An 18,389-nucleotide genomic window follows, 5' to 3' on the forward strand; every position below is an offset into this window, starting at 1 on the left:
TCAACTTTCTCACCTCAAAAGCGTTTGCCAGTTTAAGCTATATTCGATTGGTCATGGCTCCCTTCTTCATCCCACAGATGCAATGGAAAAGAATGACTAAAAATAACGCAAAATGAAAAGTGGATATTTTTATTGTGCTAATTAATTATTCAAAAATTAATTGGAATGAGGTGCGCATGCTTCAATTAACAAGTTTGGCGGGTAATGCATTGTGGGTAATGCGGAAGCCATCACAGGCAGATAGCGAGAGCAGTGATTCACTTCGATATTTTATTCTTGGCGTGAAGGTGAGAGAAGGTCATGATTTAATATCGGGTGTAGTTAAATAGTATTTATGAAGTATACAAACGAATTCATTTAAAACCACCCAACAAAACCCATGCAGTATTATTTTCCGTGGAAGCAAAAAAAGATACACAAATGTATGCAGACGAAATGTGAACCGGAAGAGGAAATACCTTCAACTTTCACTTTGACCGGCATAACAAAACAATACGAAACAGTCATGTTTGAGAGATTTTTGAGGCATTAATTATTAGCTGAGCTATAAAAGATATTCAAATCTTATTCACGCCAAGATTCTTATGTCGTTGCATGATAATAGAAGGCAGAAATTGTGTTTAAATTGCCGAGTAACTGTTACTACTACGTACATGTACACTGACTAGATAATGAACACAAAGAGAAAACTACAGTTACACGACTAGACAGCAAAGCTATCGGGAAACATAAACAATGAGTTATAATGACCTGCATTATTAAATATAAAAATTCTAAAACAGATGGTTAAGACATATTATTGACCTACAGTTGAGTGTAAGCTAACCTTTACATCTCATCAGGTCCTGATCTAGACTATACTGACCAGTGCTCGAACGGGACCAGTGCTCGAACACTTTGTTTATTTTTGCTTCTCATTTCCTAAATCGTACTTTCCATCCGTTCTTTCCACATGAGTATTATGGGGTGTAACAGCACTTTCTTACCTCCGGTAGCGATAGCTCTCTATCAAGGACGATAATCCAAATTTGAGCAGACGACAATGGTCATCATATAGTGTACAATCAAATATCATCAAACAAACATCGTTTCCGGAAAGGTTAGCATTCATGGAAAAATCTGTATTTTGAAAGAATTATAGCAAAATACATAATTTAAAAGAAAAGTAATGATTCAAATGTAGATCTGACACAGTTTTGAAAAAAATATCAAAATGACGGACGAAGACAGATTCTGGGTTGGGTGCGACAGGTGCGACAGCAGGTACCACTACGATTGTCTACCGTCACTTGTCCCAACAAAGGTTGACCTTATAGCTTGATTGTCGACAGGTACCAATGGTTGTATACCAGATGTAGACAAGAGGAATAAGTTTTGACATTTCTAGCAAAATATAATAGGTATGGGACATCTTTACTCGTCAATGCTACTATGATCTGAATCGGAAGATATGTGCGCTGGTCCAAAATGTCAGCTCCCGCTGTGTTCCCATCTATTTTTATCCCACGGGATGTTTGATAATCTGAACAATATTTTTTTAAGAAAGGATGTATGTACATTACAATATAACCGACTTTACCACACAAAAAAACTGAAAACAAAAGTTTTATAGGGGTGTTCGAGCACTGGTCTGTACTTACGTAAATACCCGTCATTGCACAGGTGTCATGTGACCTGCTGCCAAAAATAAACCAACGTACAAAAGTCACGGTGATAGGCTTGAAATTACTAACGGTAAGTCTGTCCTGTATAATCACAATTAAACTTTAACTTTTCAATAGGTATTAGAAATAAAACAACAAAAAACTATGTTTTGTGTTCGAGCACTGGTCGGATGAGTCTAGTGCACTAGTAGTGCACTACGTTTAAACTAGTAGTGCACTATGTTTAAACTAGTAGTGCACTACGTTTAAACTAGTAGTGCACTACATTTAAACTAGTAGTGCACTACATTTAAACTACAGGTAAACTAGTAGTGCACTACACCCTAAGAGGTGATGAACAGCAAAACCCCCATACAGGTAATGGGCAGTACCCAAGGCTACCTGTGATTTTTACCTGTACTTTATATATAAGACTATCAGTAATGTTATATTTCAACCTTTCTATTCTTGTTAATTATACACTGTAACTAAGTTAAGAAAAATTTACTTTATAAACCCTTTAACTAAGTTAAATTGTTCAAGCCAATTAAGTTTCATTTATCTTTTGGTACTTTATATTTTGTATTGATTGATCAGTTATATATTTCACATGTTTAATTCCAGTAATTTTGTTTTCATCACATGAACGTATATAATAAAACATTTGAAAACAATTATCGTTACTTGAACATTTTCAATTTGATACATTTAATTTATATTGTAGTTTAATTTCGGATTAAATTAAGCAGCATATTCATAATTTCATTTTTAGCTCACCTGGTCCGAAGGACCAAGGTGAGCTTATGCCATACCGTGTCGTCCGTCCGTCCGTCCGTCCGTCCGTCCGTCCGTCGTCCGTCCGTCGTCCGTCCATCCGTCAACAATTTACTTATTTGACTTCTTCTTCATAACCGCTGATCGGAATTTCACCAAATTTGGTCAGAAGCATCCCTATGGGTAGGGGACTCAAAATTGTACAAATGATGGGGCTGACCCCCTGGGCGCCTCTAGGGCGGGGCCAAAAGGGGTCAATTTAGCTATTTTGATATAAACGACTTCTTCTCTGAAACCGAGCAATGGATATCGCTCATATTTGCTTGGTAGCATCACTATGGGGTGGGGATTCAAGATTGTACAAATGATGGGGCTGACCCCCTGGGGGCCTCTGGGGCGGGGCCAAATGAGGTCAATCAGGCTATATTGATATAAACGACTTCTTCTCTGAAACCGAGCATTGGATATCGCTCATATTTTCCTGGTAGCATCACTATGTGGTGGGGATTCAAAATTGTACAAATGATGGGGCTGACCCCCCAGGGGCCTGAGGGGCGGGGCCAAATGTGGTCAATTGGGCTCTATTGATATAAACGACTTCTTCTCTGAAACCGAGCAATTGATATCGCTCATATTTGCCTGGTAGCATCACTACTGAGTGGGGACTCAAAATTGTACAAATGGTGGGGCTGACCCCCCGGGGCGCTGAGGGGCGGGGCCAAACAGGGTCAATTTGGCTAAATTGATATAAACAACTTCTCCTCTGAAACTAAGCAATGGATATCTCACGTATTTGCCTTGTACATAGCACCTACTTTGGGTAGGAATTCAAAATTGTACAAATGGTGAGGCTAACCCCCTGGTGTCTTAGGGGCGGGGCCAAAAAGGGCCAGTTTGGCTAGATTGATATAAACGACGTCTCCTCTGAAACTAAGCGATGGATATCTCACATATTTGACTGGTAATATCCCCTTGGGGTAGGGATTCAAAATTGTACAAACGATAGGGCTGACCCCCCTGAGGGCTGAGGGGTGGGCCAATCTTTTTTTTACCTGTACAGTCACCTGAGATTTACCTGTGTTTTACAAATCATACAGTAGAATTGTATTTATTTTTTTCCAATTTCTTAGAACACACATACATGCATTCAACAAAATGAACAATAAAGTAATATAGAACATAGTTTTAAAAAATAATAACAAATATGTTATACTATGTAATAACAGAATTTGTTCATAAATGTACTTATATGTGCCACTTACAGTTCCATCATATTACTAAATACTTTTTGTTAACTAATTACTTGAAAAGTTTATTTCAGCAATCTCGGCACTAAGAAATCTATATATTAATTGATGTTATACACATAAACATCTTATAAGTACTAATCTCGGAAATACATATCAATATGATAAATGAACAATGCCTGTTCATATTCAAATGGAAATCATTAAATGTCTATAATAAAAAAGTAAAAACTTACATTAAAAAAAATCAAAATATCTTAGATAAAAATGTGCATAGAGAAAGTTAAATACGAATGGACACACATGTACCTCTCAACAAAGGCAATATAGGAAGCACCTACGGAAAAATAATCGACGATATTTTTACAACAAAAAAAAAAAAAAAAAAAGAACAAACCCCATTCATCAACTTTTGAAGTTTCTTTCTAATCAGTTTAAGGGCTTAGCAACTAATCCTGACCCGTCTGAAAATGACCAGCAGCATACTGATTTACACGTTAATATAAACTCTAGATCTATATTTTTGGAGCTTGACCGTGATATCAATCTGTGGATGAAACTAAAAGTGCTACAAAGCTTCTGAAACTGAACAAGGAACACGGCATTGACAGTCTTCAATATAACAACGAAGCTAGTGAAATTTTAATTCAAGCCTTGCTTACTATTTTTAATAATCTATTTGACTCCGGTGGAAATGGAGGCCTTTTACAAAATGCATTTTTTGACGGAAAGAAAATGGAAGTTTCCTCCCAATTGTGTGTACCCAGTATTATAATGTAATTAAGTACTGGTACAAGCTATTAAGTACTTAGACCTGCATTGATATATTAAAATGTATTATTGACAATGCACGACAAGATATGTTTACATTATTAGATAATTCCTCAAAATGTAATTTGTGTAGACATTTAGTCGATGATATATCACTACGTTATTTATATAAATATATACCAAAACGTAACATAATATTACTGAGTAGAATACCTTTATCAGCGCATACTCTGAATATTGAAACTCGTCGATATAAGTGAACGTATGTGTGGAGTTTGCAACTCTGGTGACATAGGAGATGAATATCACTCTTTGTAATTTGTCAAATTTTCAAGTCCTGTATTGAGAGGTAGTCAATAACATGCGACCACAGTAGTAATTAGTAGTTATTAAATGTGTACCTGGTTGTACAATAAAACATTCAAGTTTTGTGAAATTATATTTACACGTACGGTATATTGCTTTTTGTGCAGACTTTATGTAGCTGCATATATCATCATCAATAGAACAAAACTTTCTAAGGCCAGAAGGGGTCAATTTGCCTAAATTGATATAAACAACTTCTTCTCTGAAACTAAGCAATGGATATATATATCGCTCATATTCGCTTGGTAGCATCCCCTTGGGGTAGGGATTCAAAATTGTACAATTGGTGGGGCTGACCCCCGGGGGGCAGAGGGGCGAGGTCAAAAGGGATCAATTTGGCTAAATTGACATTTTTAGAATTACAATAAAAACAATGTTCATGTAACCATATAAAATGCATATGATATATATTGACATAGCAATACCAGTGGCAAATATGCTTAAGCATAGTTCTTGTTTCATATCTCATGAAACCAGGTGAGCGATACAGGCCCTCTGGGCCTCTTGTTTATATTATGCTTATTAAAACCTAATTCAGCCCATAATATATGTTGTACATTCTATGTGTATACATCCAATGCTTAAAGTCAGAAACCTGAACACATAAAGAAATTAATTAAACATTGATTTAACATGTAAAGAAAGAGATGCTTTGAATGAACTGGTAATTAAGAGATCATAACAGTTCTACATTTCAAATTTTTTTTTATAAAAGGTATATGTTACTTGTAATACACCTTCCATCTTCCTTTAATGAAATAGTTGAAATTTCTGTACATGTTCCTGTGTGCAGGTATCTAATACTTTGAAGATCTAACATATTGGATCTGATTCCAGGTACATGTATCAGTTAATGGTAACATCATGTCATTTTTGTTATGAAATACATATACTGGCAAACTTGGGGACGGGGAGGGCAACAGTTTTAAGTTTATATAACACACATACATGTTCATGTATCTGGAGCTGTACTTGTCATACAACACTTGAATTATACAACACTTGTATTTGTAATTTCATGATTTTCTTCTATAAAGTTACCTGCTAACAAATATATACACATGTGGATCATGTGGACCTTAAGCCAAAGTTTTTTTTTACAGTTCATGCTAACATGTTTTTTGCAATATTGTTTAAAAACGAAATTTTGGGATACATTTTGATCAGCATTTAAGTGTTTCCCTATTGCATTAAGAAAATGATTAATTGTTCTTTACCTTAAAATGTATAACTGATGGGGATTTAAAGAAAATCAGCATTTAAACATTTATTGAATATCTTTATTGTGAAGAAAAATGTATATAAAAATTAATTATTTTTTTATGTATGCAAAAAAAAAACCTATAAATTATTGAAAAAACATCGACAGGTTGATATTATATATGGGTAGTGTTAGATGCTAATTACAGGTAGGTAAGGCAGAGGAGCCTAGCACAGCATGCCTGTAAATGGACCCCTGGGTGGAGGGAGGGGGGTGATAATTGGGGACTTGACAAATCTATAGCCAGGTGTTAAAACAGGCACACCTTAAGACTGATCCTCATCTGATACATATATATAGGTAAGGTGTTATGGAGGTCCATAAGGTGATGGTAAGGTGGGGTTTGGGCCCTGGGGCCCAGGTGGCCATGACAACAGGCATGTCCTGAGAGTACCAATTATACATACAGGTACATGTACATAACTTGTTGTGTAGATATTATATATGTCTCTTACAGAACATAAATGAGAATATATGAAACTTCTGATTCTTGATTCTTGTTCTTGATTATGTACTATGAAATGATTTCATGGTTGAATTAACAGATATAAATGAAGTACAATGAAAACAATACGTTGAATTCAAAAATTATTTTTGTCTGATAAAATAATAAATATTAAAATATATGTACATATACAGTGTACTTGAGGAAAAAAATCTACAAACAGTCATCAAGGCCTAAGGTAGAATTAATCATTAATATAAAATGTATAATAATTACATCTAAAGATAATAAATGAAAAGCACCAAAATTTTGAAATCAAGAAGGTAAACCTTAATTTTACACTATAATGAAATCTTTAAAAAAATATATTAATGATAAAAAAACCCACTACAAATCAAATTGATAGAGTTTTCATTCCTCTTGTGCAATATATCATATAAGAATCGCAGCCAATTTGAATATACCTCGTAAATTATGAGATATATAGTGGTCAATTTACACAGGTCTGTATATGTAACAACTACCAGTGTAGCATGGTATTTTGAATCATGGTGAAATGACCCCGGGGTCAAAATACCATTATGGTGAAATGACCCTCTCCATTGATGTTCTCCATCTTCAACTATTCACCTATATTTCACTCTATAGTCAACCTACCCATCGAAATTTGTACTGTTTATAATGATACAATATTGTTTTAAGCAAAATATGTTAAATAATATACTGGGGGGGGTCACATAGGGGGGGGGGGGGGGGGTCATTTTACCAAAATGTTTTTTTGACCCCGGTGTCATATAAGATAAGTATCCCCCATAGGATTTGTATCCGGATACTAAAACTGGCCATAGGATTTGTATCCCCCCCATAGGAAAAGTATCCCCCCTATTCATATGAAACCTTATCTGTATATGTGTGTTCAATACAATGAATTTATATACTAGAAAGTATTAATGAACTCTTTTTTTGATAATTGGAGGATTAAAGGAGTTTTTAAGGTATTGGGAGAATGGACTGCAGGGGTGTATATTTATACACAGACTTATCTATTTAATCATGACATGTCAATTCAAGTGACAGCAAATATGATATATACAGTTTGCAGTGGTTCCCTGTTCACTTTTATATATGTATTCCTCTCTGCATACCTGGTGACTCTTACACTTAGGTGTATAAATGATTGTCATCAAAGACAATTAGGGAGGGGTGGTGAGCAGTCATGCATGGGGTCAGGGTGTGATGTACACACAATCAGCAGGATGGCCATGGACTTGACAGGTGTGAATTTAATGTGGATGATGTGTGTTGTGACAAGCATTAATTAAAAAAGTCTTAAACTTATAAATATTAGGATTTGGTTTGGTTTAAAGAAAATACCTCATAAAGTTTTAGGCTTATTTTTTTTATTTAAACATTTATTACTATTATAATATTGTCCATATTTCTGTAGTATTAATTATTATTATATATAATCTATAAATATAAGTTATTACCTAGTATTGTGTGATATAAATGAATATTTAATAATAGCTTAGATTTATTAAAGGTTATATATCTACATACCATTTTTTCCAATTTCCAGAAAGACATGGATTTTTACATCAATAATTAAAAAAAAAAAAATTAAGTTTTTGCTGGTTCGTTTAAATATGGTTTTCTCCATTTACAACTTGACAAGATCAATTGGATACATACAATATTAACAAAACAAAAATAATCTATCTTTTAACATAACTTTCTTTAACATAAATATGCTGATTTCTATAGCCATAGGATTTGTATCCCCCCTATACTTTTTCATTTCAGTTGATTTCTATAGCCGTAGGAATTGTATCCGCCATACTTTGTCATATAAGTTGATTTCTATAGCCATAGGAATTGTATCCCCCTACTTTATGTCAGTTAAGCTTATTTCTATAGCCGTAGGAATTGTATCCCCCCTATACTTTGTCATTTCAGTTGGTTTCTATAGCTGTAGGGTTTGTATCCCCCCCTACTTTATGTCATTTAAGCTGATTTCTATAGCCGTAGGAATTGTATCCCCCCTACTTTATGTCATTTAATCTGATTTCTATAGCTGTAGGAATTGTATCCCCCCTACTTTATGTCATTTAAGCTGATTTCTATAGCCGTAGGAATTGTATCCCCCCTACTTTGTGTCAGTTAAGCTTATTTCTATAGCCGTAGGATTTGTATCCCCCCTACTTTGTCATTTAATCTGATTTCTATAGCCATAGGATTTGTATCCCCCCTACTTTATGTCATTTAAGTTGATTTCTATAGCCGTAGGAATTGTATCCCCCTACTTTATGTCATATAAGTTGATTTCTATAGCCATAGGATTTGTATCCCCCCTACTTTATGTCATTTAATCTGATTTCTATAGCCGTAGGATTTGTATCCCCCCTACTTTATGTCATTTAATCTGATTTCTATAGCCGTAGGAATTGTATCCGCCATACTTTGTCATATAAGTTGATTTCTATAGCCGTAGGATTTGTATCCCCCCTACTTTATGTCATATAAGTTGATTTCTATAGCCATAGGAATTGTATCCCCCCTACTTTATGTCAGTTAAGCTTATTTCTATGGCCATAGGATTTGTATCCCCCCTACTTTATGTCAGTTAAGCTTATTTCTATAGCCGTAGGAATTGTATCCCCCCTATACTTTGTCATTTCAGTTGATTTCTATAGCTGTAGGATTTGTATCCCCCCCTACTTTATGTCATTTAAGTTTATTTCTATGGCCGTAGGAATTGTATCCCCCCTATACTTTGTCATTTCAGTTGATTTCTATAGCCGTAGGAATTGTATCCGCCATACTTTGTCATATAAGTTGATTTCTATAGCCGTAGGATTTGTATCCCCCCTACTTGATGTCATATAAGTTGATATCTATAGCTGTAGGAATTGTATCCCCCCTACTTTATGTCATTTAAGTTTATTTCTATGGCCGTAGGAATTGTATCCCCCCTATACTTTGTCATTTCAGTTGATTTCTATAGCTGTAGGATTTGTATCCCCCCTACTTTATGTCAGTTAAGCTTATTTCTATAGCCGTAGGAATTGTATCCCCCCTATACTTTGTCATTTCAGTTGGTTTCTATAGCTGTAGGATTTGTATCCCCCCCTACTTTATGTCATTTAAGCTGATTTCTATAGCCGTAGGAATTGTATCCCCCCTACTTGATGTCATATAAGTTGATTTCTATAGCCGTAGGATTTGTATCCCCCCTACTTTATGTCATTTAATCTGATTTCTATAGCCGTAGGAATTGTATCCGCCATACTTTGTCATATAAGTTGATTTCTATAGCCATAGGAATTGTATCCCCCCTACTTTATGTCAGTTAAGCTTATTTCTATAGCCGTAGGAATTGTATCCCCCCTATACTTTGTCATTTCAGTTTATTTCTATAGCCGTAGGATTTGTATCCCCCCTACTTGATGTCATATAAGTTGATATCTACTAGCTGTAGGATTTGTATCCCCCCTACTTTATGTCATTTAAGCTGATTTCTATAGCCGTAGGAATTGTATCCCCCCTACTTTATGTCATTTAAGCTGATTTTTATAGCCGTAGGAATTGTATCCCCCCTACTTTGTCATTTAATCTGATTTCTATAGCCGTAGGAATTGTATCCCCCATACTTTGTGTCAGTTAAGCTTATTTCTATAGCCGTAGGATTTGTATCCCCCCTACTTCATGTCATTTAATCTGATTTCTATAGCCATAGGATTTGTGTCATCCCCTACTTTATGTTAGACAAGAGGCCCAATGGGCCTAAACGGTCACCTGATGACAATGATATTACCATCGAGCTGTCATCCCATGCTAAAAAATTTGAACAAAGTTAGAATGAATTCCAATAGAAAAGAATGAATTCCAATAGAAATCAAACAAATGAAAGTCAAAATTGTGATTTCCTGATACAAGAGGCCCAATGGGCCTGTATCACTGACCTGGCTCTACAGCAAGTTTGCAGTTGATTGAGGTCATTTCTACATGCAGATACTATGCTGATAACCAATTTATTAAAATATCAGAGTAAAGTAGGTTTATTCATTTCAATAAATTTCTAGTCATTCATTCTAGCATACTATTGGCCTATTATCGGGTCTTGGTGACTCTTGGCTATAGCAAGATTTACAAATATTTCACCCCTGTGACCTTGAATGTAGGTCAATGTCATGCGTTTGAACAAACTTTGGTAGCCCTTCACCCCAGCATGCTACAGACAGGCCCAACCTCAAGTACCTGAGCCTCTTGGTGTTTGAGAAGAAGTTTTTGAAGATAATAGCCTATTTGACCCATCTGAAAGTCAATGTAATTAAGTTGAATAAACTTGGTAGCTCTTCACCCCAGCATGCTACAGGCCCAATATCAAGTCCCTGGGCCTCTTGGTTATTGAGAAGAAGTTGTTTGAAGATTATAGCCTATTTGACCCATGTGACCTTGAATGGAACTGTTTATTAGAGGCTAACTAAGATAACCCAGTAATATAGTGACCAGTTGCCATAGCAGCCATAATTTTGAGGAAATGAAAGTGGCATGCACATCTACACATGGTCTTCTATATTTGTGTGAAGTTTCATTGGAATCGGCCCATCGGTTTAGGAGGAGTTGTCCGGACAACATGTGTCGACAGACAGACGGACGGACGGACAACCTGATTCCAGTATACCCCCCTAACTTCGTTGCGGGGGTGTAATGAAACATGGTCTAACAATAACGGGTGGGGTGGGCATACTCATCTTTTATCAAAGTAACAAGATAGGTACAAACATGGTCTAACAGTAACGGGTGGGCATACTCATGTTCTATCAAAGTAACAAGATAGGTACAAACATGGTCTAACAGTAACGGTTGGGCATACTTATTTTCTATCAAAGTAACAAGATAGGTACAAACAAGGTCTAACACTAACGGGTGGGTAAACTCATGTTCTATCAAAGTAACAAGATAGCTAGTTTACATGTTTTGATAGTATTAGTATAACAAAAGGCAATATAGATAATATTATAGATAAAGATAACAAAATGTTATTTTTTGCACAACAAAAGATGTGACCCTTAGGTGGTTTCAGTATAGAATTATACATAGAATATTAGCAATATGAGTACTGTAAATCACTTACATTTCGCGTGGGATTTATTTTCGCGTTAATTCGTGAGGAGAGTCAAACGCGAATTCAAATCCCTCGCGAATATTTATATAAGAATGACAAGAATAAGTGGCGTCCATTTTTAATCTACCAGTCTTTAGTTGGTGAACAGACATCGCCATTAAAGTATATATCTAGAGTGTATTTTTATATAAACACCAAAATTTCACACACAAAAAACCTGCTGAACACTAATATTGTAGTTGAACTCGGACTACAATACCTTCTAGACGACGATTTAGTTCATTTAAGCGCAGAAGGTCCCATCCCGAAGATCCCGGATGGTCACCCGGAAGACGTCGTACTTTATTACCCGCGCTGTTGTTTATGTAAGCTTACATACATGTATGTCGTACTTCACATCACTTGATTCTACATGTTTGTTCACTGTTTCTGTAATTGGGACTGGCAAATTATCTTTGGTTACTATTTTTAGCTTATGGCATGGCGCGGCGTCCGTCCGTCAACTTTTCCTTTAAATCGCTACTAGTCCTAAACTACTCAGTGGATTTTGACCAAATTTGGTCAGAAGCATCCTTGGGTGAAGGGGAACCAATTTTGTATAAACGGTGGGTCTGGCCCCCCAGGGGCCTTAGGGGTGGGGCCCAATATGGGAAATATAGCAAATTCTTTAAAATCCTTCTTCTTCTGCAGGAATAAAGGGATTTGATCCATGTTTGGTCTGAAGCATCCTTGGGTGAAGGGGAACCAATTTTGTATAAACGGTTGGTCTGGCCCGCCAGGGGTCTGAGGTGCGGGGCCCAATAGGGGAAATAGAGATTAGTCTTTAAATTGCTACTATTCATAAAATTTTTAATGGATTTTAACCAGATTCTGTCAGGAACATCCTTGGGGGAAGGGGAACAGAGTTTGTATAAATTTTTACTCTGAACCCCCAGGGGCATTAGGGGCGGGGCCCAATAGGGAAAATAGGGGTTTATCCTTTAAATCGCTATTTATCATAAAGTTATGAATGGATTTGAACCAAATTTGGTCCGGAATATCCTTGGGGGAAGGGGGAAAGAGAGTTTATATAAATATTGACTCTGACCCCCAAGGGGCTTGAAGGGTGGGGCCAAATAGGGGAAATAGAGATCTGTCTTTATATCGCTACTAGTCATTAAGTTTTTAATGGATTTGAACCCAATTTGGTCAGAAACATCCTTGGTGAAAGGGGAACAGATTTTGCATAAATGGTTACTGTAACCCATCATCCCATAACTATGTATAGCATCGCTGGACATTAAGGGATATACACAATTCTTATGTAAAAATAGGCCCAAGGGTCTTTCCCCACCCTAAGGGAATTAGTCTCTTTAAACACAATTATGTTGTAAAAATAATCTGTAGGGTCTTTCAGTCCCTTAGAGAGTATGTGTATTAACAAATTGAACATGAACATTATTTTGACGTTTGGTCAAATCCAACCAGGTGAGGGATACAAGCCCCATGGGCCTCTTCTTTAAATTGGAGATCTGTGGCGTGGTCATGTCAGTTAAATAATGCAGAAAAACTATATATGAACGGGCATGACACTTGTATATAGCCTTAGAGGCGTATACAGGTACGGTACATACAATTCAGTATAGACAGACATCGATATCACATGACTTTTCTTGTACCGTCACATGACTCTCATCAACAAAATGGCTACCAACATGGAAATATCGCCAACCTGTTAACGTCATTCGTAAATTTAAAGTCATTTTGAGGTCAGAATTCGCAAAATTATATATCCGCGAAATTATATATCCACAAAGTATATAAGTCGGATGATGTGAGTTCGCGAAATTTAGTACTCGCGAAATATACCTAAGTGATTTACAGTATACCGCCGCAATACTGTTAGACCATGCTCGTGCCTATCTTGTTACTTACATAATGTTGGGGGGATACAAATCCTATGGCTATAGAAATAAGCTTAACTGACATAAAGTAGGGGGGATACAAATCCTACGGCTATATATAGAAATCAGTTTAACTGACATAAAGTAGGGGGGATACAATTCCTATGGCTATAGAAATCAGCTTAACCGACATAAAGTAGGGGGGATACAAATCCTATGGCTATAGAAATCAGCCTAAATGACATATAGTAGGGGGGATACAATTCCTACAGCTATAGAAATCAGCTTAAATGACATAAAGTAGGGGGGATACAAATCCTATGGCTATACAAATCAGCTTAAATGACATAAAGTAGGGGGGATACAATTCCTACAGCTATAGAAATCAGCTTATATGACATAAAGTAGGGGGGGATACAATTCCTATGGCTATAGAAATCAGATTAAATGACATAAAGTAGGGGGGATACAAATCCTACGGCTATAGAAATCAGCTTAAATGACATAAAGTAGGGGGATACAATTCCTATGGCTATAGAAATCAACTTAAATGACATAAAGTAGGGGGGATACAATTCCTATGGCTATAGAAATCAACTTAAATGACATAAAGTAGGGGGGATACAAATCCTACGGCTATAGAAATCAGTTTAACTGACATAAAGTAGGGGGGATACAATTCCTATGGCTATAGAAATCAGCTTAACCGACATAAAGTAGGGGGGATACAAATCCTATGGCTATAGAAATCAGCCTAAATGACATATAGTAGTGGGGATACAATTCCTACAGCTATAGAAATCAGCTTAAATGACATAAAGTACGGGGGATACAATTCCTATGGCTATAGAAATCAGCTTAACTGACATAAAGTAGGGGGGATACAAATCCTATGGCTATACAAATCAGCTTAAATGACATAAAGTAGGGGGGATACAATTCCTACAGCTATAGAAATCAGCTTAAATGACATAAAGTAGGGGGGGGATACAATTCCTATGGCTATAGAAATCAGTTTTACTGACAAAAAGTAGGGGGGATACAAATCCTATGGCTATAGAAATCAGCTTAACCGACATAAAGTAGGGGGGATACAATTCCTATGGCTATAAAAATCAGCCAAAATGACAAAGTAGGGGGGATACAAATCCTACAGCTATAGAAATCAGCCTAAATGACATAAAGTAGGGGGATACAATTCCCATGCCTATAGAAATCAACTTAAATGACAAAGTAGGGGGGATACAATTCCTACAGCTATAGAAATCAGTTTAACTGACATAAAGTAGGGGGGATACAATTCCTACAGCTATAGAAATCAGTTTAACTGACATAAAGTAGGGGGGATACAAATCCTATGGCTATAGAAATCAGATTAAATGACATAAAGTAGGGGGGATACAAATCCTACGGCTATAGAAATAAGCTTAACTGACACAAAGTAGGGGGGATACAATTCCTACGGCTATAGAAATCAGCTTAAATGACATAAAGTAGGGGGGATACAATTCCTACAGCTATAGAAATCAGCTTAAATGACATAAAGTAGGGGGATACAATTCCTACAGCTATAGAAATCAGCTTAAATGACATAAAGTAGGGGGGATACAATTCCTATGGCTATAGAAATCAGCTTAAATGACAAAGTAGGGGGGATACAATTCCTACAGCTATAGAAATCAGCTTAAATGACATAAAGTTGGGGGAATACAATTCCTATGGCTATAGAAATCAGTTTAACTGACATAAAGTAGGGGGGATACAATTCCTACAGCTATAGAAATCAGTTTAACTGACATAAAGTAGGGGGGATACAAATCCTATGGCTATAGAAATCAGATTAAATGACATAAAGTAGGGGGGATACAAATCCTACGGCTATAGAAATAAGCTTAACTGACACAAAGTAGGGGGGATACAATTCCTACGGCTATAGAAATCAGCTTAAATGACATAAAGTAGGGGGGATACAATTCCTACAGCTATAGAAATCAGCTTAAATGACATAAAGTAGGGGGATACAATTCCTACAGCTATAGAAATCAGCTTAAATGACATAAAGTAGGGGGGATACAATTCCTATGGCTATAGAAATCAGCTTAAATGACAAAGTAGGGGGGATACAATTCCTACAGCTATAGAAATCAGCTTAAATGACATAAAGTTGGGGGAATACAATTCCTATGGCTATAGAAATCAGTTTAACTGACATAAAGTTGGGGTGATACAAATCCTTATAAAATATTGATTAGGTTGAATATTAACTGTATGTATTCAGACACACTTATTCATTCACATACATGTTTATAAAATCTTTGTTCTAACTGATGATTGTCTGATTGAAAACAATAAACTAGTCCAGTTGAAGAAGACAGAAATCAGCTGTTAATGCAGTTTTTGATGATTTCTGTTCCTATCACCGACTTTTCAAGTATTTTTTTCTAGATAAATTCAACAGTCAGCACAATTTAACAAATAAAGTGTGCAATGTATGTTTAACTTTGATTCATTATTACATATGATGAAATTGTTGAGTATGATCCTAACGAACGAAGTAATACTTAAAGAAAAACTTGATAACACGTCTTTATCACTTTCATTGCATCTACATGTACATGTATATGCAATTCTTCAGACCATGAACATTTTTAACAGTTTTGGAGAGAACATATATTTGTGTCATTTGAAAATGTCCTAAATACATAATAACAAGTCAATTCTTTAATTCACTAGAAATGAAACTCAAAATTTAAAGTAATGATCACTTTAGTGATTTAAAATCACACATCTTTATACAGCACATAGATCATGATTCATTTCCTCTTTTCAGTGGGACCCAGAAGAAAATCTGTGATTTGGTTGATGAATTCAAAGTTCATGTTGGTTGTTTCAGGTTCTTTTTAAGAATGACTTAATGATATATTCTTTTACCCCACTGCAACATCTTCATAGGTGAACAGGTGATAGGTAATAATGATTAAAACAACACTGTGTCAACTATGACAGATATTCCCTGGGGCCATCTAACAGGTTTACCTTTCCCCAGGTGACACAGGGCAGACTTTATATTAAGTTTTAATTATTACTGCTTCAGTGACTATATCAGGGTTGATCAACAATTCAAATGATTTTTAACAGTTTGAAATAATTCATCAATTTTATTGAATAGTTAAAGAGAAAAAAAAATATGAAATTATATGATAATACTTTATTTTCCAACCTTTTAAAGCAGTTAAACGGTCAAAAAAACATTTTCAAAATTCTTACATTGTTACTTTATGATAAATTTTAGGGGGGGATACAATTCCTATGGGGGGGATACTTATCCTATGGCCATTTATTGTATCCGGATACTTATCCTATGGCCAAATATTGTACCCGGATACTAATCCTATGGCCTGTTTTAGTATCCGGGTACTTATCCTATGGGGGATACAAATCCCACATGACACCGGGATCAATTTACCATGGGGGTCAAAATACCATACTACACCGGTATCTAACACAGGTGTCCATTGGCACTGTCCATTACCTGTATAGGGGGATTTATGGTCACACCTGACTGGACGTAGTGCACTACTAGTTTACCTTTAGCTTAAATGAAGTGCACTACTAGTTTAAATGTAGTGCACTAGCACTACGAGTGCACTAGGGTGTAAAGGTTAGCTTACACTCAACTGTATGTTTTATGGTTTATGCAGGTATACAATGTATTATTTGATGAAAGGTTTATTTATGATTAAGGTAAGTTGGAGTAGCCATATCTAAAACCAGATCATATTAGCTGAGCCTTGTCCAAAATACATTTTTCACGGACGTACATCTAATTGTATATGCCAATTCACTAGCTTCTTGGATTCATATATACTTGAAAGATGTCAATCAAAACAGTTGCCTTTTCTCCTTTAAGCTCCTGAATATCTTTCATGATTCCCACACTGTGTGGAATATTCAATGATAATTCTAAAAACTACAAAAGTTTTGTTTATATGAAATGAAGATTAAATGAGTTTACAGTAAGCTTGCAGAAAGCCTCCAGTGTATTTTATTAGGATTTGGATCCCACACCAAACCCCATGTACATGTATTTGCTTGTTCAAACTGATAGAATATGATGAAATACTCATTAAAATAAACACACAATAAACAATAAGAAATTTAGATATACATGTGACTTTCTATGTTTTGTTAGGCTACAGCCTGTTAAATCTGGTCTGTTAATAACTATATATAGCTATCACAAAAAATTAAACTAGAATAAACATCAATGTTGTTGTAATTTCCTTATTTTAATGTTGCTGACACACATTTTCTCTAATTTCCAAATCAGTGGAGTATTTGTTATCAATTTCAGAAGAAAATCAAATGCTCATTTGTTATGTGTCATGTTCATACATTTTTGAACAAATGTAAATGTACGTATCTTTTGAAGCCTTTAGTATACAGTTCCACACGAGTTTGTGTCAGTGTACAGTAGTACATCAGTCTCTACCAGTGAGTGACCTTGTTAATCATTGCCAGATTTAATCATTATTTCATTTTGTTGCCTGACTTAACTGTCATAAATAAAATAAAATGGTTTTGATTCCTACACTGTCCCTTGAAATCGGACTTGGAAACTATATTTCACACAAGAGATCCTAAGGTTTGAGATTGTTTTTGGTCCATTTAAGGACACATGTATTATGATTAGTGGAAATTAGGAGAAGCCTTTTCTATACCTTGTGCACATTCATAACAATTACATGATCCATTACATTTTTCAATACCTTGTAAGGGGAGTGAACCTAGGACCTCTGTCCTAGTAGTCTTACACTCGATCAACAAATCAAACTAAACAAATTCATTCATAAACTATGATTAAAGTGAAA

At 35.6% G+C, this 18,389-nt stretch overlaps 1 protein-coding gene across 1 annotated transcript in view; it reads left to right on the top strand.

The window, feature by feature from the left end:
- The first annotated feature begins 213 nt into the window (after positions 1-213).
- LOC117337185 overlaps positions 214-18,389 on the top strand; it is a 207,918-nt gene continuing 189,742 nt past the window's right edge. Inside the window, exon 1 of the mRNA XM_033898034.1 lies at positions 214-287. The gene's annotated coding sequence lies outside the window, so the exon portion shown is untranslated. The remainder of the gene's footprint in view (positions 288-18,389) is intronic.

This window comes from Pecten maximus, chromosome 11, assembly GCF_902652985.1.
Source record: "Pecten maximus chromosome 11, xPecMax1.1, whole genome shotgun sequence".
NCBI lineage: Eukaryota > Metazoa > Mollusca > Bivalvia > Pectinida > Pectinidae > Pecten > Pecten maximus.